Source organism: Tursiops truncatus, chromosome 5 (assembly GCF_011762595.2).
Source record: "Tursiops truncatus isolate mTurTru1 chromosome 5, mTurTru1.mat.Y, whole genome shotgun sequence".
Classification (NCBI taxonomy): Eukaryota; Metazoa; Chordata; class Mammalia; order Artiodactyla; family Delphinidae; genus Tursiops; species Tursiops truncatus.
Window position 1 is genome coordinate 111,456,109 of NC_047038.1, and position 27,032 is coordinate 111,483,140.

The following is a 27,032-nucleotide window of genomic DNA, read 5'->3' on the forward strand; positions in this document are numbered from 1 at the left end:
TTATATTCCCACCAAGAGTGCACATGTGTTCCCTTTTCTCCACATCCTCTCCAACACTTGTTATTTCCTATTTTTTGATAATAGCCATTCTAATAGGTGTGAGACAATATCTCATTGTGGTTTTGATTCTCATTTCTCTGATGGTTAATGATGTTGAGCATCTTTTCTTATACCTGTTGGCCATCTTTGGAAAAATGTCTGTTCAGATCCTCTGTTCACTTTTTAATTGGGTTGTTTGTTTTTTTGATGTTGAGTTGTATGAGTTCTTTATATATTTTGGATATTAGCCCCTTATCAGATATATCATTTGTAAATATTTTCTCCCTTTCAGTAGATTGCTTTTCATTCTGTTGATAGTTTCCTTTGCTATACAGCAGCTTTTTAGAATGATGTAGTCACACATTTATTTTTGTTTTTGTTGCTTTTGCTTTTGGTATCATATTTAAAAAATTATCACCAACACATGGACCTATATTCAATATCCTATAATAACCTTATAATAACCTATAATGGAAAATAATCTGAAAAAATACATATAACTGAATCACTTTGCTCTACACCAGAAACTAACACAATATTGTAAATCAACTAAACTTCAAAACAAATTATCACCAAGACTTATATCAAGGAGTTTACTATGTAGCTTTTCTTCTAGGAGTTTCAAGGGATTCAGGTCTTATGTTCAAGTCTTTAATCCATTTTGAGTTAATTTTTGTGTATGGTGTAAGATAGTGGTCAAGCTTTATCCTTTTGCATGTGGTTGTTCAGTTTTCCCAACACCATTTATTGATTCAGTAGGTCTAGGGTGGGGCCTGAGAACTTGCATCTCTAAAAAGCTCTCAGATGGATGCTGATACTGCTGGTCTACCAACCACACTTAAAGTACCCTTGATGGAGCTCTTGGGAAAACAGTTTTAAGGGTCCTTTGGGCAGGATCCAACTCGCTGCAGTATTGACATTTAGTAATACATATCTATTTGTATTTTTTTCTTTCAGGATAGATAGATAGATAGGTAGATAGGATGACAGTTGATTTTATACGTCAACTTGACTGGGATAAGGGATGCCCAGATAACTGCTAAAACATTATTTCTGAGTGTGTCTGTGACGATTTTTCCAGAAGAGATGAACATTTGAATTTGCAGACTGAATGAAGATTGTCCTCACCAACGTGGGTAGGCATCATCCAATTCATTGCCATGCTAAATAGAAGAAAATTGGAGGAAATGGCAAATTTGCTCTTTTTGCTTGAGCTGGGACATCCATCTTCTCCCACCTCTTGGTTCTTGGGCCTTCAGACTCAGACTGGGACTTACACCACCAGCACCCCTCTGTCCCCTGCCCTCCTTCCCCGCCCCCCGATTCTTGGGTCTCTAGACTCAGACTGAATTGCATCACCAGCTTTCCTCATTCTCTGGCTTGCAGATGGTAGATTGTGGGACTTCTTAGCCTCCATAATTTCATGAGCCAATTCCTTATATATCTCCTCTTATATGTATGTATCAATCAATTACCTAGCTATCTATCACCTATCTATCAATCATCTTTCTGTCTATCCTATTTATCTGTTTCTTGGGAGAACCGTGACTAATACAGATACACAGAGAGATAGAGAGATGGATAGATAGATAGAGAGATGAATGGATAGATTGATAGGTAGATAAAATACTCATTGGAGAAAAAAGAGAGGGAGGAAAGAAAAGAAAGAGTAGGGAAAGAGAAAGAAAAGGAAGGGAGAAAAGAAGGAAGGGAGGGAAAGAAAGAACTCAGGATATTTTCTGACCCCTTACCCAGTCATGCATGGTAAATACTGTTGACCATATTGCCTGCCAAGGATGTCCTTCTTCAGGGTCCAGGTCTCTAGAATGACCTTTAAAAAATTTTTTTCTGGCCTCGCCATGTGGCTTGCAGGATCTTAGTTTCCCGATCAGGGATCGAACCTGTGCCCTTGGCAGTGAAAGTGTGGAGTCCTAACCACTGGACAACCAGGGAATTCCCCTAGAATCACCTTTTTTTTTTTAACATCTTTATTGGAGTATAATTGCTTTACAATGGAGTGTTAGTTTCTGCTGTATCACAAAGTGAGTCAGCTATACGTATCCATATACATATCCATATATCCCCATATACCCTCCCTCTTGCATCTCCCTCCTGCCTCCCTATCCCACCGCTCTAGGTGGTCACAAAGCACTGAGCTGATCTCCCTGTGCTATGTAGCTAGAATCGCCTTCCTTATTGCTCCCTTCCTGCCCATCGCCTAGTCTGATGACATCTCCACCATTCCTGCAGGTGACCACAAACACTATTTATTTGACAGAAGGACCCGCAGTACTGTAGGCAGCGAGGAAATGTCTGTGGACTAAGGAGCACATGTGAGGAGCCTTCCAGACAAATTTTCTCAACATCTCTGCCTCCCTCTGGCTGCTGCCCTTCAGTCCTGCCTGACACTTGTGCAGGCCAGCTTTCAGAGAAAGTTCTGGGAAGTTTGGGAGACAGAAGGGAGACTGTGGGACACTTGTTGTACCTGGGTTTGTGGATTGTTGCAGTAGTTTAAGGATGAACTATCTCAGTGGCATTTTGTGAAAGTTCATAAAGATTTCAATTGCTTTTCAATTTTATTTTTCAGGTGGTGTTGGATGGATGTCCAACCGAATGTGAGATCACATCAGGACACGCTTCCAGCCAAGACTGTGCTTCCTTGTGGGAACTGTGAGGAAACAGGAACCAAGGTTTGCCTGTTTCATATTATTTAACGATGTTTCTTTTGATTTGCTTATTTTTTGCTTGTGGTTCCTGGGCAGATCTGTGGAGAGGTTCCTCTCTGATTACAGGGTCGTGTCAGTGGACAGTGCATGACACAGCTGGCTCTTTGTGTTGTCATGGTCACTGCTGACTCAAAGGACACAAGATTATCAATACACATTATTTCTTATTTTCTCATCGAGCATGGTTTCCAGGATCACTACTCATCCTCACCATATATATACATATATTTTGTGTGTGTGTGTGTGTGTGTGTGTGTGTGTGTGTGTGCTTTCACCATAGACACTCACTTCTGTGGACATGCCTTGGACCATGTCTCCTCCAGAAACTGCAACACCTCTGAAATCTCAAACTTTACATCATCTTTGATCTTCCTAGCGCATTAGCTCAAGAACCTCCTCTGCAGGACATCTGTCTATCAGCAAATCCAGTAGGTCCTCCCTTCAAGGCACATTCCCAACCTGGCAACTCCTCCCCGTTTTCATTGCTAACATGTGGGTTGAGGCCACCGTCATCTCTTGTTTATACTAACTGGTCTCCCTACTCCTGCTCTCACTTCCATAGAGTTTATTTCTTACAGCAGCCAAAGTCATCTTTTTCCAGAGTAAATCAGATCATTTTACATGCCTATTTAAAATTTTCCCACAGTTTTCCCAAGCCCTTGGAATTAATCCAAAACCCTTACAGTGTAGCCTGTAAAGCTCTATCTGATCTAACACTTGGTTTCCTCCCTGACTTCTCTATCCGCTGCTAACTCCTTGCCCACTATTCAAATTTCTGGGAAGAAATTTGCCCTTCTTGCTTTTCATTAAACCAGAGTCTGTTACCTGTTTTTGTAAATGAAGCTTTATTGGATAATAGCTACTCACAATTGTTCATATAGTGTCTATGGCTGCTTTTATGCTACAATGATAGAGTTGAGTAGTTGTAACAGAGATCTAATGGCCCATCAAAGCCTACATATTAACTATATGACCCTTTACACAAAAATTTTACCACTCCCCACCTTAAGCACATCAAATGTATGCCTGCCTCAGGGCCTTTGCACTTGCTGTTTCTGCCATTTTAAACACAATTCCCTTGTAACTCAAATACCTCCCTCTTTTCACTTCATGCCTTTACTTAAATTTCACCTCCACAGAGGCCTTCACTGATTATTCTATTTAAAAAGCAGTTTGCATCACTCTCCATTTTTTCATCTGATGTACTTTAAATCTGCCTGACATTTTGTATCTCCTTGTTCATAGATGTGATAGAGACACCAAAGATTCATGCTTCTCTTCCACATGTATCACTCTTTCTGGAAGCAGCTGTCCAGGATTATATTTTCCAGCCTCCTTGTTTCTAGGTGGGAGCATTTGACTAGTTCTCACCAATGGAGTGTGAGCACAAGGATGTGTATCCCTTTCAGGCAGAGATGGTAAAACACCAGGATGCTAGCTACTCATTCACTCTCTCTTCCTCAGTGACCTTGGAGGTCATAGGTCATATAGCAGCATCACAAGGTAGGAGGAGTCTGGATCCTTGAGTTACTCTTTGGAGGAAAACTGCCAGACCAGAAACATTTACTTTTGATTTTAGCAATTTTTTAGTGTGAGTCTGCTGCCAGCAAATTCCCAACTGCGCTGATTGTCTCCCTGCCAAACTAACGGTCTCATACCAGCTGAACTACAAAGTAATCCCACTACTTTTGTCTAGTAGGTGCATGCTAATTTTAAAGGTGACTATTTCAGACCCCTTCCTCTTATGTAGACCTTTTAGCCACAAATGACACTTTTAGCTGATGAGCTAGACTTATGTGTGTTTGAGAAAAGAAAATCAATCAACCAGGAAAGCCCTAATCTTACCACCAAGCACCTAGACCCACCAGAATGTACACCCACCAACATCTTCTCTGTTCCCTCATGATGAAACTGTTAAGGTGTCATTATCCTATCAATAGTCGAATTTGCCCATGAGCTCTGGACTCCATCCTCTGTCAAGGACTTTTGTCCTTTGTTTACTTTTCTTCTCTCCTGCATGATCAATATTTCCATCTCTACTGCCTCACTCCCAGGAGCAAACAAACTTTGTATATCTCAACCTAAAGTATAAAACAAACAAACAAAAAAACCTCAAGCCCCCTCTTGAGATGTCAATCTCTTCTAGTTATCATCTCATTTCTCTGTCCCCCTTTACAACAAGCCATTTAGAAAGTTATTTCTACATGGTACCTCTACCTTCTCACCTTCCATTTGCTCTACAGTCCTTTCCAATTTGGTTCAATCCAGAAAACTTCACTGACACTGCTTTTGTTAAGATCATGAGTAGCCTCTGTATTGTCAAATCCAATGAGATTAATAAGTTCTCATTTTATTTGACCTTTCAACTGTGTATAGCCAGTTATCTGCCTGTGTTTTCTTAAAATACTCTCATTTTTTGGTGTCTGTGACTTTACCCTGGTTTTGCTCTACCTCTTTATTAGTTTCCTTTATAAGTTCTTCTCTCTCTTCCTGACCTCTAAATGTAGGGCCCCCCTAGGCTCAGGTCTTGGCCCTGTTTTCTACCCCATCCACATTCTCTAATTAGGGATTAATTTCCAAAATATACAAACAGCTCATACAGCTTAATATGAAACAAACAAACAACCTAATCAAAAAATGGGCAGAAGACCTCAATAGATATTTCTCTAAAGAAGACACACAGATGGCCAACAGCTGCATGGAAAGATGCTCAATATTGCTAATTATTAGAGAAATGGAAATCAAAAGTACAACGAGGTACCACTTCACACCAATCAGAATGGCCAACATTAAAAAGTCTACAAATAATAAATGCTGGAGAGGGTGTGGAGAAAAGGGAATGTAAATTGGTGCAGCCTCTACAGAGAACATTGTGAAGATTTCATAAAAAACTAAAAGTAGAACTACCATATGATTCCGAAATCCCACTCCAGGGCATGTATCAGGAGAAGACTCTAATTTGGAAAGATACATGCACCCCAATGTTCACTGCAGCACTATTTACAATAGCCAAGACATGGAAGCAACCATTGACAGATGAATGGATAAAGAAGATGTAGTATATAGAACGGAATAGTACTCAGCCATAAAAACGAATGAAATAATGCAATTTGCAGCAACATGGATGGACCTAGAGATTATCATATTAAGTAAGTTAGACAAAGACAAATATCATATGATGTCACTTATGTGGAATCTAAAAAACTGATGCAAATGAACTTAACTACAAAACAGATGTAGGCTCACAGACATAGAAAACAAACTTATGGTTACCAAAGGGGATAGTGGGGGAAGGGGAGAGATAAATTAGAAGTTTGGTATCAACATATACATACTACTATATAGAAAATAAGTAAACAACAAGGAGCTGCTGTACAGTGCAGGGAACTATACTCAATATCTTGTAATAACCTATAATGGAAAAGAATCTGAGAAAGAATACATATATGTATAACTTAATCACTTTTCTGTACACTTGAAACTAACACAACATTGTAAATTAACTATACTTCAATAAAAAAAGAAAAAAAATTTCATCTATATTCTGGACCCATCTATCGAACTATATACCTTTGACATGTGTACTTGTATGTACTCTTGTTTCCTCTCTTTCTTACAGTTATGTCATGAGTTCTGTCAATTCTACAACCAAAACAAATCTTGAATTCATCTTTTTCCCCAATTCTCTTGTCAAAACTTGAATCCAAGTCACCATCTCTGACTTGGACTATTAGAATAGACCTAGTTTTTGGTCTCTCCATTTCGACTCTTGGCACACCCTACATGAATCTTATCCTTTATAGTAGTGATGACCATGTACTTTAATATCCATGCTTTTAGATATGTGTGCATGAAAAAGATAATATGCTTTTGTGAAAACATGGTCCTCAAATATATAGACATAGCATCCATATTGTTCCAACCTCAAATCAGAAGACTTACCCTAATAATACACAGTTTGATGAGAAAATTTGAACACAGGACTAACCTGGGAAATCTAGGCCAACAAGTTTCCTGCCATCATAAGCAAGAACTATGTGTGTACTGGGCTGTTGCCAGGAATCCTCTACTTGAACTATAACTTGCTCCTTTTAAAAGTCAGAATAAGAACACTTATTTTAGAGAAAGAAAGATTAAAGCCTATTCTACCCAAGAGGTAAAAATGGGACTGTTCTAAGTCTAGGCTTCATCTCCCTTTTCTCAGAATTCCTGAAAGGACTTAGGGAAGTGCAGTGTGAACAACCGTAATTCTCTTGATTTTTCCATTTTGCTCTGGTGTTAAGGAGATCATATACCTTGAATCTTATATCAACCTTTGCTGTATAACAATCCACCCCAAAGCTCAGTGGCTAAAACCACCATGTATTAACCTCACCATCCTGGTGGTTACCAGTTTTGGTTGCTCCCAGTTGGGCAGTTCTTCTGGACTCTCCTGGGGTCACTCATGAGGCTGCACTTATCTGATGTCTTGACTAGAGCAGGATAATCTCCACTGGCCTCACTCACGTGTCTGGCAACTAGTGCTGACCATCAGCTGGGCCTCTTCTCCAGCCGGCTTCTTAGCCTCATGAAGCCAGCCTGTGCTTCTGCATGTGAGGGCAGTCCTGTAACTAGAACACGAGAGCAGAAGCTGCAAGGCCTCTGGAAGCCCAGGCGAGGAAGTCACACACATCACTTCTGTTGGTCCGAGCTGGTCACAGGGCCAGCCCAGATTCAAGGGAAGGAGAAATTTACTCCACCTCTTGATGAGGGAGTGGAAAGTCACACTGCCAAGTGCTAGCATACAGGGATGGGAGGAATTGTTGTGGCCACCAGTGCCCACAACCTATACAGCCCTAGTACTTTACTTCCTTAGAGAAATACTTTCTCTGAGTTACTTCATGTGTATATATATATATACCTGTATATGTATGTCTTAGTCAAGTTGGGCTGCTATAACAAAATGCCATAGCCTGGGTGGCTTGTAAACACAAGAATTTATTTCTCATAATTCTGGAGGATGGAAGTCTGAGATCAGGATGCCAGCATGGTTGGGTTCTGGTAAAGGTCCTCTTGCATTCTCATGTGGTGGAAAGAGGGCAAGAGAGCTCTCTGTGGTCTCTTTTATAAGGACACTAATCTCATTCATGAGGGCTCCACCCTCATGAATCAGCTCCCAAAGGCCGCACCTCCTAAAACCATCGTATTGGATTTCAACATAATGAATTTTGAGGGGACAGAAACATTTAGTCCATTGTACTGTGTGTGAATATATATGTAGATATGTGTGCTGTAACTCAGAAATTGACATGTATGTATATATAACATACTTATAATGCACATAAATATAATTTACTGATATGTAGATTTATTTTGGTGAACATATAAACAACATCTGGACAGGAGTTGTCTGTGGATTGTTTATTATGTTGTCCAAAGTCATTTGTAAAAGGATTTCTGCAATAGTACTTCTTAGAGGTTGCTTAACTCCTAAATAAATATTTCTTTTGTTCAAAAAAGAAATGCATAATTCATCACTGACCTTTGTTTACTTTGGCTTCTAGAAAGGAGCCAAAAGTTCAGAGTTGAACCTAAATGTCATCATTCGTTTTTGATATTAGCTTAGATGTAATTGTTTTCTACTAGCATTCATTTCCTTTTGTTTTTAACTTCCCTATTCCCTATTGTATTCCCTATTCCCTTCCCTATTGTATCCATGTATTTCTTATAAGCTACTTCAGTCATTTTTGAAATGGGACAAGGTGCAATCCAAACACTTAAAAATACATGAATGTGCTTTTTGTAGTTTCACTTCAGAGAGTGATGTTAATGTATTCTAGAAAGACTGGAGAACCACGTTAGGATTATTGCACATTGTGAGATTTGTAAGTTTAGTTTATTCAATAAAATAGTTCAAAGAGTGGAGACGAGTTCCCCAGAAAGCTACTGGGCTCAAATGCCTATGGTTTAATGCATTCGTTTTCTCACTCTTCACAGTCAGTCATCTACAAGAGCTCATGGTGAGTCATCCTTAAAAAACAGTCATAGACTTCATATCTCCCATTTTCAATCTGCTCTCCAATTAACCCCTTTCTCCTTTCTAACTCAGAAAGGAGTCTTCATGGAGGAAAATATCATTAATTTGGTTATTGGTCAATATTAGATTATTATCTCACATATAAAAAGTTTCCTTAAGCAGAGGTATTTTTTTCAGCTTTGATCCTTGACATTACTTTCAGGTATGTTTTCTGAGTTATCAACTCACCATTCATACTTTTGGCACATAATATTTTTCTTTGATTTTCTTTTTCCCTTCAAAAGAATCGATCCCAATATGTTTTTCCATGTATCATTGGCATTTATATTTAAATGTGCATTCTCTCGCCCCTTTTACAATGGAAGTGCAAAGAATTCAAATGGGTACGGAGGTGAGGGGAATATTGTGATTTCTAGTAAGAAATGTAGTTCTGTTATGAACATTGGGTGTATATTTTTGAATTAGAGTCTTCATCTTTTCTGGATATTTGCCCAGCAGTGGGATTGCTGGATCATATATTAGCTCTATTTTTAGTTTTTTATGGAACCGCCATCCTGTTTTCCAAGAGTCCATCAACAGATGAATAGGTAAAGAAAATGTGGTATATATATATATAATATTACTCAGCCATAAAAAAGGATGAAATATTGCCATTTGCAGCAACATGGATGAACCTAGAGATGATCATAATAAACAAAACAAGTCAGACAGAGAAACACAAATATTATAAGATTTGTCACTTATATATGGAATCTAAAAAATAATACAAATGCATTTATTTACAAAACAGAAACAGACTCACAGACATAGAAAACAAACTTATGGTTACCAAAGGAGAAAGGGAGGCGGTGAGAGGGAGAAATCAGGAATATGGGATTAACAGATACACACTGCTGTATTTAAAATAGATAAGCAACAAGGACCTACTGCATAGCACATATTTAATATCTTGTAATAATCTATAATAGAAAATAATCTGCAAAAAAATACAACTGAATCACTTTGCTGTGCGCAGTATTGTAAATCAACTATACTTCAATAAAAAATAGGAAACATATATATGTTAATACACACACACATACACACACACACATACACACACACACACACACACACACACATTTGTTCTTCTTTGCACACAGCCCCTAAACCTTTGTGATTTCTTAAATGATAAGAGCACGGGAGCATTTCCTGTTTAATATTTGGTCTTTTGTCCTCAGATCCTGAGATAGCTCCAGAGAGATAAGATGAAAAGAATGTCTTTTGTTTTTCATAAGCCCCTTTCAACCACATCTGAGTTTATGTTAATGAGGGAATTTTTGGAAAGCACCTAGATTACCATAGGATGGGGCTAGTTGCCAGGGGAAACAACCTTGTGACTAGAGAGTTGGAACTTTCACCCACCCCCTCATCCTCCTTCCAGGGAGGAAAGAGGGACTGGAGGTTGAACTAATCACCAATGACCGATGATTCAATCAGTCAAGCCTATGGAATAAAGCCTCCTTGATAATCCCTGTAGTACGTACGAGGTTTCAAGAGCTTCTGGGTTGATTAACACGTGGGGCATGGAAGCTCTGTACCCCTTCCTCCATACATTGCCCTCTTTGTCTGAGCCATCTGACTGTTTCTGAGTTGTATCCTTTATGATAAACCAGTAATCTAGTAGGTGCTCAACCTAAATAAAAAGTCAAATTACCTGAAACTGACTTTATTCGGGAATAGCAGAGGAATTGCGATTTGAAAACAAATGCTGTAGCAAGCTCCAGGAGGGTCCTTTGAGGATGTGGGGCAGGCTGTATTTATAGGCAAGGAGTGCAGAGAGGAGGAAGTCCAGCCAGAGACCAAGGAGTGATTTCATTGGCTAAGAGGATGGGGAGAAATTCTTGGCGGAAGTTCATTGGACAGGAGACAAGTCTTGGTTTTAAGGCATTTACGGCATATCAGTCTCATCTCGTAAGTTTTCATTTCGTTAGGGTGCATGCGTGAGATTCTCCATTTCACATTCCGGTTCCATTTTAGATTGAAATCCTTTCACAAAGTAAACTGCTTTCCGGAGTTCTGTGAGCCATTCTAGCAAATTATTGAACCCAGGAGGGGACTGTGGGAACCTCCCCTTTACAGTTGGTCAGTCAGAAGCACAGGTGACAACCTGGACCTGCGATTGGCATCTGAAGTCGGAGTGTGGGCAAGGGGGCAGTTTGTGGACAGAGCCCTTAACCTTGGGATCTGATGTGAACTGCAGGTAGATGGTGTCAGAATTGAGTTGAATTGCAGGACACCCAGCTGGTCCGTAGAGAATTAGAGAACTGCTCGGTGGGGAAAAACCCTCACACTTTTTGGTGGCCAGAAGTATTGAGAGTAGAGTCTTGGAGGGGAGATTTTTTTCAGGGGCTACAGAAGTTTAGCCATTTAATAATTTGAGCACACTTTGCATATTCTGGGCTGATTTATCTGGCAAACTCTTCTGTCAGGAGCAAAGGTACTAACCTGTAAGGAAGCAGATTATCTCGAGTGCCTAACATAGATACAAGTCTCCTCACTGGATTCTCCAACAGGCATTTGATGAGCCCATCTGCTGTTACTTTGCTCACATCTCGCCAGGATTGTTGTCTAATTTCCGAGCCCAGAAACAGATTAAAGTGGCAAAGTAGAACAGGGTTGTGAGTGGCTTAAAGAAGGTTCACTGAGAAGTTCAAGAAGTTGGTTTGATGGCCTGATGATGACAGAAGCAGAAAAACCAAGGAAAGCAGACATACAAATGCAGAAAGCGTAGCGACCTCAGGCAATGAGCATCATCATAAATAACCCTGTAGTAGCGTTAATCTCCCAGGACAGCATTCCATTCTCTAAGGCACACAATTTACTGTTCATTACTGTGGCCCTGAGTTGCCAGAAAAATGTTATGCTATATTCAAGTAGTCAATTTAAAGAGACATGGAAATATTTCCATCAAGTTTTTATAATAATAATAATTATTATTTGTCTCTGTGCTTTAAAGTCTGAAGTTCAATTCATGGGAACATTCACTGTATTTTGTGACTCAGTCATCATCCTTGGCTCACATTTTAATGGTGCATCCGCTATATGCCAGGCACTGAACTAGGAGCTGGATCCTTAGTGGTGGTCAAAACACATGCCACTGCTGTCTGGGTGGAACCTGCAGGACAGACAGTTATTAAACAGGCAAACCTCCCAAAACAACAACACGTAATTTAACTTGCGTAAAAGGCTAGAAGAGAAAAGAACGTGGGTTGTAATAGAGCACCCCAAGGGTGGGAACGAGAAGGTATAGAACATGATTGTTCATTTAGAGTCACCAGGGAGGGCCAGGGAATCCCCCACACAGGAGGAAGGCAGGACTGTGAAAAGGGGGAGGAAACAGAAACAATGGGCAAAGGATTGAGATAGTAAGAGGCTGGCAAGGCAGAGGGGTGGCAAGCAGGAGGGTGTGGCAGGAGAAGGTCACACAGAAGGTCAGAGGGAGAAAGGGATGACTTGGATTTGGAGAAGATCATGGAGGGCTTTGCAAACCGCACTAAGGAGTTTGGGTTTAATTCAGAGTATCAGGGGAAGCCTTTGAAGGATTTCAAGCATAGCTGCTGGATAACCAGCTCGACGTGTTTTAAAATGCTTTAGTTATTTGTGTCTCTCTTTGCTTTTGCTTAGAAATGATGAAGGCTATTTCCACAAATGTGTGGTGCAGAAATGAACCCAAATCTGGGGGGCCCCCCATCTTAAACAGTTTGGGAGGGCCTCTTAAAGAAACAGAACTCAGAATTACAAATATAAAATGAGGGATAGAGTTGTCCTTGGAAGGGTCCCAGGCAAGTGAGGGGCTCTGGAGCTTACGCTTCATCATGTCACGACGTATCTACTCACTTCTGGTATTATGCAAAGGGTTTTATAGATATTCCTGGCTTTAGGTGGTAACCAAAGTCAATTATCAAGTTTGAGAGTGGCTTGAAACACCATTCTTCAGAAGCCCTGTCCTTTTTTATCCCTTCTTCTTTTTCCCCCTCTTGTACCCCATCATCCAATGCCCTCTGACTTCAACAGCTCAGATTAAAAACTCTTGCTTTTGTGATTGTTTTAGAATTGATTTGGAGTTTTTCTGTTGAACTATTTCATCCTTCCACACACGTGTATACATCCTTTCTAATAGTATCCTCTGAGGGTTAGCATGAGTGGGTAACTGAAATGGTATGAGACTGGGAGATGGGATGGAGAAAAGATGATGAGATTCATGTATGGTAAGAGTCACGTTTTAGAGGTTCCATTTTCTGGAAAAAAAAAAATTACTGGAAATATTCCAGGAGACTGTTACAGTGATGTTCCAAAGCTTCACTTTTTAAGATCAAAGATCCTGGAAAAGTGCTTTATTGAGTCAGAGCCCCTGCCTTTTCTTTTGTTCCACATTCCTGTCTCCTTTGAAATCTTATTGAACACTGTTGCGTATCTCTTACCCTATTTGTCAAGCAGTTTTACTGCTGGAAATGGTGTCTATTCCATGAAATGCTCTCTCTACAGAAATAGTACTCTTTTTTTTTATGAAATAGAGGGAAAGATGAGCTGGCTGACTTATTTCATTCCAAACTCTTTGTAGCAAAAGTTGAAATGAATGAAAATGATTGAGTTTGTAGGCCTGGTCTGCAGATAGGAAAAACTGCTGGAAACCACTGAGTGTGGAATGGCTTTAATTTACAGCGTGGATATCAGCCAGCCCATGATATGCCTGCTTTTGGTTAACCTTTATAGAAGAGAAAGAAGTACAGAGAGCAATAGCTTTCGGAAAGGCTGTACTTGAAAAGAACCAGTGCTTGAAGCCCTAAGATGCTCATTTACATTAAACAATGGGGCATTGTTCTGGAGGCATGGGAGAGGAGGGGGACAGAATGGTGGGGAGTACGGTGAGTTAGACTGACATACCCATTAGTGAGAACTCAGATGGATCACGCCCTATCAGATGGCTTCCTCCATGGGCAGGAGGGCCTGGGGATGCCCTGGGACCCCCAGGGCTAGGACTTGGTGTGATGAATAAGGAGGTCATGAGCATACAGTTTAACTCTCTACTCCAAGAATACTGTCCCTAGATTTGCGCTACGCGACTTAAATATCAACATGTTTGATACTGACTGGATTGAAAAATGGTGGCTGTCGTTTCTTCTTTTATCTTTCTACTCCAGTGCTGACGGTTCATTCAATGAATATAATGGGGTCCCATAGCGGTGCCCATCAATACAGGAGGAGAACATCCTTTAGTACACAGATTCTTCCACCGAAAGAGTGACCGGCTCTTCAGTTTTCACGTTTTTGCTGTAATCAGGCAGCCCGGCACTGCTGTGACCCCAGCCTCCTGGCAGAGTACTCGAGCAGGGCATCCTGGATGATTTACAGCAACATTGAATCATCCGGCGTTTGGGTTTCATGTCTTGTAAATGCGAAGTGGAAGAAAGCAGTCCCTGCCCCCATCCCATCCTGGAGAGGACAGAATGGTTATTCATGTCTTATTATCACGCCTTTCATCTTCCTTTGTAAAATTTTTTAAGGTAGTATTGAAACCATCTGGGCTGCTTTGAAGTCAGTTTATTTTACTAAATTAAACTTTCCTAGATTGTGCCCTTTTTCTTTACACGATGCCATGTAACATGTGATTAATTCTGGCACGAGTACACCTGTGTCTATAAATCTGACCATTTAGTTTGTAGATGAAGGAAGCTGGAGTCAGAAATCTGTGCCAAATTCAGTTTTTTTCTTCTTGGTATGATTTTATATTAAAGTTTCCCTGTGTGGATAAATTAGCTTCCACTTTAAGTTTCAGGTTATTTACACAGAAAGTATAGTATAGTGATAAACACATAGGACTTAGAGTCAGAGAGAACCAGGCTCAAATATCAAGTTCACAACTTACTGTGTGACCTTAGGAAAGTAACTTTACCTCTCTGGGACCCAGTAACCTCAGTTGTAAAATGGTGATTGTGGTAGCCAGCCTCCAAGATGGCCCCAGCGACCCTGGCCTCCAGGTGTTCAGGCCTGTGTGTAGTCTCCTCCCATACTGAGTTGGGTTGACTTGTGTAAATAATAGGGCATTGTGGAATTGATGGTGTGTGACTTCTGAACCTAGGTAATCAAAGACATTGTGGTATCTGCTTGGCCCCTTCTCTTGGATTCAGTCTTGGGGAAGCCAAGGGCCATGTTGTAAGGGTAGTCAAGCAGTCCGAGGAAAGGCCCCCTTGGCAGGAACGGAGGTCTCCTGCCAGCAGTCAGCACCGTATGGGTGAGCCATCTTAGAAGCACATCTTCCAGCTCCAGTGAAACCTTCAGTTGTCTGCAGCCCTGGCTCATGTCTTGACTGCAACCTCATGAGAGATCCTGGGCTAGAAACACCCAGTCAAGCTGCTCCCCAATTCCTGACCTATAGGAACTGAGTGAGATAATAGATGTTTATTGTTGTGTTGAGCTGCTGAGCTGGGGATAATCTGTGATTCAGTGATAGATAACTGATACCATTATAACGATTGTACCCCCTAGTAGGATTGTAAATGTGACAATGTAAGGGTTTGCAGAGAGCCTGGCTCGTAGTAAGTGTTATTCAGAAAGATAAAAGCATTGGTTATGGATGGAACTTGACACCAGATGACGAGTTCTCCTCTCCAGCACCTGGACTCCAAATGCTTTATATGGGTTCTGCGTTTAGTTGATGAAGAAGCCCGGATTTATAGTAGGATCCTGAGTGAGTGGTAAATGGAGTGGCATATCTGGTACTTCTTGTGTCTCGCCTCAGAAGCTCTTATCCCACTTTTTAATTTCAACCTTTCTGTGGCAACCAGCTGCAGGGCAGCGTTAGCCTGATTGCACCTGCCTCAGCTGCATGGGTGCCTCTTGCTTCATCATGGCGCTGCCTTGTGGCACACCCACATGGGCCCTTGCAACCATTTGGATGCGTGTGCAAACCTGGACCTGTTAGGATTGGGAGGTGGTGGGTGAATACTCCCCTCTTCATCCCTTGGCTGGATGATTCTAAGGCGCCTTCTACATGGCTCCTAGGAGATGTCCCCTGGGGGGGTGGAGACCTACTGCCCACGGCAGAGATCTGTGCAATGGTGCATCTTCAGACTGGCTTTCTCTCCTTTGTCTCACTCCTCCCTTCTCCTTGGGCTCACTGCCTAAAATAAACTAAGAGCTCGCCAGCCCTGCGTGTCTCTGGCTCCATTCCTTGGAGGTGAACTTAGGCCAAGACAGATGGCTCTAATAAGAGCTGGCTGAGTGTTGTTTTCTTGATGTGTGTTCATGAAACCATTACTGTGATACCTGGTTTACTCCCTGCACTAGTTTCCCACTGTTCTGAGGACAAAGTCTCAAACATCTCACGTGGTGGCAGCGGCCTCCACAAACTGAGTCCTGCCCACACATTCAGCTTCCTCTCCCATCAGGCGGTCCCACGTCTTCTCTAGCTTGGCCTCCTTGGACTTTGTTCAATTCCTTTTATGTGACAGTCTCTCTGTTGCCTCTGGACCAAGTGCATGCTGTTTCTTCTTACTTTTGCTTGGCCACTTGTCACTCTTTGCTCAGGTCTCAGCCTAAAAACTGCATCCCCAGGAAGATCTTGAAGATGTCACTTGAAATATCCTCATATCAAAGTGAACTTCTCTTTTCTTAACACCTATTGCACTTGTAAGTATTTTCCTAGTGTTTATGTTTCCCTCTTGAGTGCGGACTCTATGAGGGCAGGGACGGTGACCATCTTGTTCTCTGTTGCTTAATGTTTGGCTTAGAGAACATTTCAATACATTGAATGAAAGAAAGAATTTACCTGGGCAAAATCCACTTGCTGAGGATTTTCTGTGTTATTTTTTTTAAATGCCTTAATCGGTCCCTTTAAAACATGAATCATTTCCAAAAGGGCCTCCTCAGGCTGCTGAAAAAAAGCATTACTTTAATAACACAAATGACAGATTTTTTGGTAGTAGAAGAATTTACTTTTATATTTACTTTTTGTCACTTTGCAAAAGGCAACATCATAGGCTCACACCAACCGACAAGCTGCCCCAGTAATTTAGATTATAATTCAGTTTACAAAATGAGCTTGACAGACAACTATTAGAGATCATCTCTTTTGTGTAGAGTCTACCCCTGCTTAAGTAAAACTTGTAGTTTCAACTCTTGTAATCTAAGCTCTACTGGAATAAAAAAAAAAGACTTTTGCTTCTAATATATGTTGAAAGAACACTCTATCCATGAGTCATTAGGAAACAGGAGGTGTCCATCTTAGGAAATCTTCTGACCATTTCAGACACTGTAACACTATTCAGATGGCAGAAGGTCATATCAGAATTCTGCTTGTATACTTAAGGATGGAGAGTTATTTATGAATGAGATCATGCTTCAAAATATATTATGGTAAAGTCTAGGACCATCTTGTATTGGCATCAAATGGCCTGAGTTTGTCAACTCATACCAAAAATCTGGAATTGTATCAGAATTGCATTATGGTATAGGTAAGAAACCTCTGAATAATGTTGTATTTAAAACAAGGTGGGTTTTTTTGATGAATATGTTTGCAAAATGGAAGTGTTGACTGAAAAAAAAAATGCACAACCTAAAAGTTGAGAATTGTTTTATTTGGTGAACCAATCTGAGGACTTGAGCCCAGAAGACAGCCTCTCAGCTCTGAGGGATGGCTCTGAAGCAGTAAGGAAGGAGCCAGGATGTATAGAAGTTTTTGCAACAAAAACTGGGTGGTCGGAACATCAAAAGATTACTGTTAGTTAAAGAAAACCAGACTTCTCAAGTTAGTGAATTTACTGCTTTTCTGTATATGGAAATATGCAAGAGTCTGGGCTCATTGAAATCATTCCTTTGATATGCACCTTAATTATCTAGGACTAGTATCCTGTTGTTTTACATCCTGAATCCCCTCAGGGTGCACAGTCAGCTGACTGAAGACTTGATGACTTGACTGAAGTGACTGAAGACTTGATGGCCGCAACATCCTTTGTTTTCCCATACGGCAGGCAATATTTTTCAGCCACAGAAGTCAACTGTTTTGGTAGGTCAATAATGCACAAAGATAGCTCCTTTGATATTTTGCAAAGGGCTGTACACTAAGTTTATGATGTCCTTCACAATTTTAAAGATCACACACTTTATGTGGCAAGAAACCATTGATTCAACAGCTATTTATTGAATGCCTACTATGTCCCAGGCCCTTCTCCAGGCATATGAGATATAGCAAGAACAAAATATAGCTTAGCACGTTCTCTTCAAGAACAAATTTTGCCATGGCAAAGGGCTTTGCAAAACCTCATGGAAAGGAAATGGTTGACATCATTGAGAATTAGTGTTGTCAGCCTACAGGAAATTGGCAACAGATTTCCCACGGTGTTTTCTGAAGCACTAGGATCTTCCAAAGAGGAAGCAGTGTCATGTATTTCATTGAGAGCCAGCTGTTCCAGCAGTTTATTTGAAGGCTAGAAATGTTCATTTTCTGGAAGGAAATGGAGATAGCATTGAATTAAGCTACTTGAACTCACTTCTCACTCAACCACACCAGTTCCTCTGGTAGGGCTGACCCCTTTCCTCTCCCTAGGATCAGGGGAAACTCAGCCAGCCGTAGTGAGTTGTTGCTTAAGACCAGAGAAGAATCATGTACAGAGAAGACAAAGGCTATGGACAGTCTTAGAAATTAAGGACCATATTGTGATCCAGCTTTGATAAGGCAAGATACATTAAAAATTCATTTCTAGGGCAAAATGGAAGAGGTCTTGAGTGTGCAATCTAGATCATGATTCTGAAGCTTGAGCGGGCATCTGAATCATCTGTGAAACCAGATTGATAGATACTTCTACTCAACCACAGCAATTCTAATACATATTGAGACTTGAGAACCACTCACCCAATTGTTAAAATCCATTTGGTAATGAACTGCCTGCCATACTTTCTCAAAGATTTCCAGAGTCATTGGGTGAGAGAGCAACTTTCTATGGTGCCTTAAGTAGAATCCTTTTATTTCTGAAAATCTGTAAAACAAAACAACAACAAAAAGTCACAAAAGTCAACATTTTAAATTCTTGTTCCTTAGTAGATTATGTGAACTAGGGAAGTTGTATATGACTAAGGGTGCTGTGGTTCAATTTTAGATCAAGTGTTCCTTTGACTAATTGGGAAACACTGTGAAATATTTTCATTTGTTGTTATTCAAACACTGCAATTAGGGCCCGAGTTTGGACCCTTGCACCATTGACTAGTGAACTAGGGATCTTTAAACCTTAAAAGAGTTTTTATTTTATTTTATTTTTATTGAAGTATAGTTGATTTACAATATTATGAGTTTTTATTTTAAATGTATACCAATAGTATATGGAATCAAGTATATCAGTGAACAGCGGGGAGATGTGAGTTGTGTGGATAGGACTGCTACTGCTATTTGGCAAAGCCATGGTTTGAATGGCTTAAATCCAGAGCCTGATGGGTTTTGTTTTCTCTCCTTTGACTGTTACTCAGTTTAATGTATTTCTCAACTGAAAAACAAATACCTTTAAAAACACTAGATTATATAAATTCTTGGTTAGACACATTTGCTAATTTGCTCTGTGGTTAGACACATTTGCTCTGTGGTTAGACACACAGATTTCTTTCTGAAAGATGGTGGGAGCCATTTTTCCTTTGGTGCTTTCTTCCAAATTCTGAACTTGCTGTATGAATTGTATGTTTTGTAGCACATCATTCTTTTCCTAAAATTCTTTGAGTTTTTCTTTACAAAAAGCAGTGGAAATTTACCAGAGTAAATCATAAATCTTTGCTGCTGTTGACTCGAACAAACTTGAATTACACAACAAAATGAACATAGAATTAAAAAAAAAATTGGCAGATCTGGTCATTGTTTTAAGTATAGTTCAGCCCCAAGGAAAAATGAAAACTAAGTTATGAGTTGAGTTGTATATGGTGTAATAGAATGAGGCTTTGAAGTACAAACAGAATTTACAATTCTCACAATCCTTGCCTAAAGCAAAAATCTTCTCTTTTGCAGTGTTTTCTTGAATTAGAAACCTATGTTTACGAGCTGCTATAAATCACTTTTTCCTTTATTACAGAGTTGGACACTGTGATACCTTAAAGTGGATGTTGCTTATCTTGGGAGTGGTATGGAAGTTGAATGAATAAGGGAAGGAATTATGGCCATTTAACAACTGTTTGCAAAGGTTCTAGGGTTCTTGGGAGGAAACAGGAAGTATTAATTTAAAAATAGTTCCCAAAGCCAAAATGAAGAGGGAAGAAAAAAGCATTTTATTTCTTAATTTGTTTGGATTATCTCTAAGGAGATGAGTAATGACTGAAATTTGGGATTAGTACACAGGAAGGTCCCATAAGAGACTGTCTAGACTCTAGGCCATCTTTCTCTTCTACAGAACTCCTCCTGACATTTTTTAGAGAGAAAATTCTCTGCCATATTCTTAAGTGCTTTGAAGGAAAGGGAATTAAGGAACTCTGATCAGTTCAGCATCTAATTAAAACTTCATCATCAAAACAAATTTTTTTAAAATATTTTTTTTAATGTCTCTAATTGCAATTTGTGTTTTCTTAGGTCCTGTAGACTCAGTCATTTTACATCTTGGATTTATATAGTTTATTTTCCTGCCCATTAAAACAATTTTGGTCAAAATTATTTTAAATTCTAAGACACTTTGAAAAATCACTACCCTTTGCCTTAAAATTTCAAGTCGTGTGTTAATTTAACCATGGTATTTCTCTAAGTCAGCAGCAGAGCTGTCTTTACTGTCATTGACACATTTTAAACTACTATTGGGAAAAATTTCCTAGTAAAATTATTTTATATCTTCCACATCTCTTTCATGGTAGTTATGAAAAGTTCACACATAGAATTCAGCTAAGATGGGACTTCCCTGGTGGTGCAGTGGTTAAGACTCCATGCTCCCAGTGCAGGGGGCCTGGGTTCCATCCCTTCTCAGGGAGCTAGATCCCACATATATGCGACAACTAAGAGTTCACATGCCACAACTAAGGAGTCTGCACGCGCAACTAAGGAGCCTGCCTGCCGCAACTAAGATGCGGCACAACCAAATAAATAAATAAATAAAACCTAAAAAAAAAAAAAGAATTCAGCTAAGGTAGCCCTGTAACAAAAGGATGAATTCTCTATTTATCTCCACAACTCCAGTGCTACATAATGTAAAATAATTTTAAAAGAGAAATTTGTTTATGCAACTCTTGTAAGCATATAAATGAAAATATTATATAACTGACCCTGGTGAGCGGTTACAAAAATTTCCTTATACTTCAATACTGGGATTGAAAACCCACTAGTCTTCCTTTTTCTTACAACTCCCAGGCTGCAGAAGGTGGCTCGCTCTCTTTACTGCATTTCAACACTTTGGGATGGCAGAATTTGTCACTGCCGCTGGGCTCTTAAACTCACCCTACTTTGGAAACCATTTTCTGCTGTTGTAGGAAATCAGGTTTTCCCTGAGAAGCACTTCTGCCTGCCTGTGGAATGAGTGGGACCTCTCTAACTTACTTACCAAAAGGCCCATTTTTTCTTGATGACCATGTCTCCATTGAGGCCGACTGTGAGGCCTTTCCCTGGGACTCCTATTTGCATCTATTCTGAATAGATTTGGAATTTATTTGCTACTCTTTATTGTTCCAGTTCCATCTCTATGTATCGCAGTTCCTTCCAGTGGTGAAAGCTTTATGTGCTTTACACACAAATATTAAAATTGTTTAACAACTTACTACTTAAAATGCTTACCTATCTGGGGATGGCTCTGTAAATTTTGGTATACGTTTGTTGAGGAGTATGCAACCAATAAAAATACAGAGTTTGGAGTGACTTGGAAAAATGCTTTTGTTAACCTGCCTATTAAGTGAGAAAAGCAGGATGCAAAATTGTATATACACTATGACCAGAGCTAAGTAAAAAAAGAACTCTGCTTCCTTCTAAAAAATGTATGCTTAGAAAAAGTCTGAAAGAAAAGTTACTAAGTCATGGTTGATAAAGAGTGGTGAAACCAATGGCAATTTCCTCTTTTCCACTTTGTTTTCAAATTTTCTGTAATTGAGATGGTATCACTCTAATAGTATAAATAAAAATTCAGTACCTTACCTTTTAATCAAAGCAACCTAATCATTATTATCTAATGGGTATCTAATGATACCCATTAGATAATACCTTTTCAGTACCTTGAAAGAGCAATTCCTCATTCTATAAGTGATGTTGGTCATTGGGAGAAATAGAGAAGAAAAAAGATATATAAATAACAGTAATATTGAATTCACCTAATTTCATTAGAAATGTACAGACTAATACATATTTAATGAGTAACTAAATGATTGAAATAATTCAGTTGACATCCAACTTCTTACTTTAAGTAATTTCACTTTCCAATTCTGTCTCTGACAACAGAAAATATAGTTTTAAATAAAGCCCTTTCTTAATGTAAATGTAAATGAAGTTGTTGAAGACTTTAATCTGATGTGGTGTACTGGTGATCATCAAAACTTAATCCAGGATAAATTCTTCAGGTCAGAGATGTAGACATTGATACTCAGAAGGCAGAGTGACTTGCCACATTGAGTGACAGTGCTGAGTCTAGAACGTCCACCTCCAGCCCACCATTAGAGTGTCCTTCCCACCATGACTGTGTCTCCCAAGAGCCAACCTAAATTCAGAGTCTTCTTTGGTCTGGAACAGTTTCAGTTTTGGACTGCTGTTTCATCTGACAGGCAAAGTGTAAGAGCTAAAGAATATGAGAAGAACAGTTTTCCATATGTCTGCTCTGCCAAAACTAACACGCACTGGCAATTGTACCACCAAAGCCATTTAGAAGTCTTCATTGCTGGGGAAAGGCCCTCTTTCCAACATGAATCACTTGAACATCGTGCTTGCAGACAATGACCGTGCACTGTTTGTACTGGAGAAAGGGAAGTGAACTTGGGAAAGGATATTTAGAAAAATGCAGATATCCACATGCAGCTAATAAAGAGACCTTGTGGGAAATAGCTCCCCATCTAGCTTTTGTGCTGCTTTTCCCCCTCCGCACTAAGTGGAGTGTTTATTTCTGTACCGCCTCTAAAAACATTTGAAAACTCACAAACTTACAAAAATGCTCTTCAGATATGTTGTATCATGTATTGAATTTGTCTAACACGCCTTTGGGAGTATGTATCATTTTTCATATTTTATTTTATTTTAACGATTTGTTTTTGATGTGGACCACTTTTTAAAGTTTTTATTGAATTTGTTACAATACTGCTTCTGTTTTATGTTTTGGTTTTTTGGCTGAGAGACATGTGGGATCTTAGCTCCCTGACCAGGGATCAAACCTGCATCTCCTGCATTGGAAGGCGAAGTCTTAACCATTGGACCACCAGGGAGGTCCCATTTTTCATATTTTAAAGATGAAAAAAAAACCCCTCCTGATTGCAGCTAAAAATTGGCAGTTCAGCATGGTCTTAATGCGATCTCCAATCTCAAATTCCATGTCCTTTCCCCATCCTCTATGATTTATGGCCCCTCTGCCCTAGGGGCCCCATTCCACTTACAGGACAAAAAGTCACTAAAACTTTTGCACTTTGTGTAACACAGCTGTTCTGAAATTGTACTTCATTGCTTGTGTGAGTTTCCGTCTTTGCATCTTTCTCAGTGAGGAAAGGAGTAATAGAGCAATGATAATTTTAAAAATTTCTCTTGAGATAGTGTTTTTTGGTAGATTCCAAATAATTATTTGGAAATAATGATAAAATGGTTGTTGAGTTCCAATAGTGGTTTTTGTTAGAAATATCTGTCTGTTCTGATTCATTTTTTAAAAATAGTGCATGTGTGAGCACAGACTTAATAACATAGAATAGTGGCATTCTTCACTCAGGTTTTCTACCTGCCTACTTAGGTGATTTTTATCCATCAGAAAGGAGGGCATTTGCACTGAAAGAAAGCTCTGCAGTTTGTTAGTAGTTTTCATAGGACACTCCAAGGTTTCTGTTTTTTTTTTTTTGTTTTTTTTTTTTTTGGTACGCGGGCCTCTCACTGTTGTGGCCTCTCCTGTTGCGGAGCACAGGCTCCGGACGCGCAGGCTCAGTCAGTGGCCATGGCTCATGGGCCCAGCTGCTCCGCGGCATGTGGGATCTTCCCGGACCGGGGCACGAACCCGTGTCCCCTGCATCGGCAGGCGGACTCTCAACCACTGCGCCACCAGGGAAGCCCAAGGTTTCTGTTCTTAATAGTGTTCTTTAGCCTGTGACGTGAGTCAGTAACTGCTGAATGTTTGTTTCATCATGATTTTTCTTTTAATTGAGATATAGTTGATGTACAATATTGTATAGGTTACAGGTATACAACGTGTAATGATTCACAATTTTTAAAGGTTATAGTCCATTTATAGTTATTGTAAAATATTGGCTATATATCCTGTGTTATACAATATATCCTTGTAGCTTATTTGTTTTATACATAATAGTTTGTATCCCCTACCCCTATCTTGCCCCTCCCCCTTTCCCTCTCCCCACTGGTAACCACTATTCATTCTCTAAATCTATCTATCTATCTATTTTTTGTTGTTTTGTTTTGGTTTTTTTTACCCTAACTCTATGAAACTGGCACAAATGAAAAAATGTGATGCTGTTTGTCCATCTTCTACTATAATCCTCCTCAACACTCTTTCTGCCTTTGCTCATTCAAAAAATATTTATGGAGAACTTACTGTGAAGCCTGGACATGGAAGAGTAAGTGACTTGCCCAAGATCTCAGGGTTAGTAAGTACCATGGTCAGGACTTGCTTGAAGTCTATTTCGTTACAAAGCCACATGCTTAACTGGTAAGCCACTATAATATGTGCTGTGTGTGTGTGTGTGTGTGAGAGACAGAGAGACAGAGAGAGAGAGAGAGAGAGAGAGAGAGAGAGAGAGGGACAGAGATTAAAAGAACACCTAAGACATGGTCTTCCTTCTCCCAGTCCTTACAGAGGGCAGCACTTTGGGAGTCACACTTATCCCTGTCTTCTGTATGAGCTCTGTGCTGCCTATACGTATATCTTCATTATTCCCTAATGCCAAGAAAATATGGCTTGGTAACATTTCAATGGGAGAACATAGATGTGTAAGTGAGAATAATTACTCTTTCTGAAAAAGAGATATTTTCTTAGTGACCTATATTTTCTGACTTTTGACAAATATTTTAATCTTCAGTATTTTAAAAAAATGACCTCTTTTTTGCTTGAAAAATATGGGAAACTAATTTCAACAACACAGAGTGATCTTTCCCCTCTGCAAAGATCTTAGTGCTAAGTGTTATGGGCAGGAGGTGCTATGAAACAAGAACATACTCAGTGACTGCCCTACATCTGGTCAATTCAGGACAAGAAACAAGATTGGTCCTAAACCAATGGGACCCTTTGTGGGATTCACAGATTGGTACTGCGAACCAGACTGATTATGAACAGTCTGTGACCAGATAGACACAAAAATTGAGAGTGCTTAGCAACTTTGTGGCTAACTGAAAAAAACTTGACAGTGTAATATTATGTCTGCTGAACCTAATGATAAAAACAAGGGCGTTTGTATTTTCTATATTTTTGTTTTTCTTTTCTCCACCCCACCACCAGCTTTATTGAGATATAATTGACAAATGAAACTGTATATTTAAAGTGTAAAACTGATGATTTGACATATGCATATATTACATTTTGAAAGATTTCATAATCAGGTTAATTAACAAACCCATCACCTCATGTAGTTATCTTTTTTTTTTTTGGAGCGAGAACACTTAAGATATGCTCTCTTAGCAAGTTTCAAGTATGCAGTATAGTATTATTGACTACAGTTACCATGCTGCACATTAGATTCCCCAGAACTTACCATCTTATAACTTGTACCCTTTGACAAGCATCTCCCCATCTCCCTCACCCCTGAGTCCTGATAATCACCATTCTACTCTGTTTCTGTGAATTTGACTTTGTTTTTTAGATTCCACATATAAGTGAGATTGTACACTATTAGTCTTTTCTCTGTCTGGCTTGTTTCACTTAGCATAATGTCCTCTAGATTCATCCATGGTGTCGCAAATGGCAGGATTTCTGTTTTCTCATGGTTGAATAATATTCCATCGTTGTATGTTATCTATCTATCTACCTATCTATCTGTCTATCTCACATCTTCCTGGTCCATCCAATGAACACTTAGGTTGTTTTCATATGTTGGCTATTGTGGGTAATAAACGTAAGTGTTTTCATTCTCTTTTTTTGGTAATTCATCTCTGTTTTATTTTCCAAAAATGTCTATTTTGGATTGAAAATTAAAAACAAATAAACAAACTGGTCTTCCACCACAGATTATTTGAGAACACTGTGCTAAACCACAAGCAAGTCAGGTTTGTTACTAAATTGAAAAAAAAAAAGTTTTTTTAAACACATTGAGTATAAAATACCAGATTAAAATGTGTAAATTACAGCGTTATGTATTTTTCAACCCTTGTTCAACTAGGTGAATAGAGTTGAAAGGATTCTGGAGATTTGCAATCACATGGCAATTTTTGCTTAATTCCAAGTGAGAAGTTTTGCCAAAAATTTGGGAGAAGGCAGGCCCTGCTAACTAGCCTAATAGTTGAATATCTTAACAAAGATATCATGAGGATATCTTTCCTCGGTCTCTCACACAAGGAATTACTGTGTAACCATTCATTCATCCAGTGGTTATTGAGCACTTAGTAAGTGCCCAGGGTCATTCCCTGCATATCATGAAATGCTTCAAGAATAATATAAGGGGTTGTCCGTATACATACAAACATCCTTAGAGATGATTTAAATCCAAGCCCTTTGAGTTCCTTGAGTAACCCTTGAGGAACTCAGGCCCACTGAGCACATTTGCAAAATGTTCATAGCTGACTAGATTTCATTCCTGCTTTATCTCTTTTCCTGGCCTCATTATCTGTCACCCCAGCTTTCTCTCCTCCTACTTTTTGAATGGACCCAGAAGATAGCAAGTCAGACAAAACAATGGGAATCACAGAAGAAAGTAAAAGTTAAAGCTGGGACATACCTGCAGAGGCAATCTCCACCACAAAAGTAATTGGCTTTGGCGAATAGGCAAGTAGGTGTGGTTTGTATGAGACCCCTGGGGACACGGTGACCTACATGAGCACCAATGTCATTTCAGCATAAAGTTAGCAACATATGTGTAACACTGAAATCCAGATAAACAGCAAGTTACTACTGTATAGCACAGGGAACGATATTCAGTATCCT

The 27,032-nt window shown here is 39.5% G+C and overlaps 1 long non-coding RNA gene across 1 annotated transcript in view; it reads left to right on the top strand.

Annotated features, from left to right (window-relative positions):
- Positions 1 to 27,032, top strand: part of LOC109548561 (uncharacterized) — a 385,148-nt gene that overhangs the window by 218,758 nt on the left and 139,358 nt on the right. Inside the window, exon 5 of the long non-coding RNA XR_012332147.1 lies at positions 2,627 to 2,729. This is a non-coding gene — a long non-coding RNA (uncharacterized lncRNA). The remainder of the gene's footprint in view (positions 1 to 2,626; positions 2,730 to 27,032) is intronic.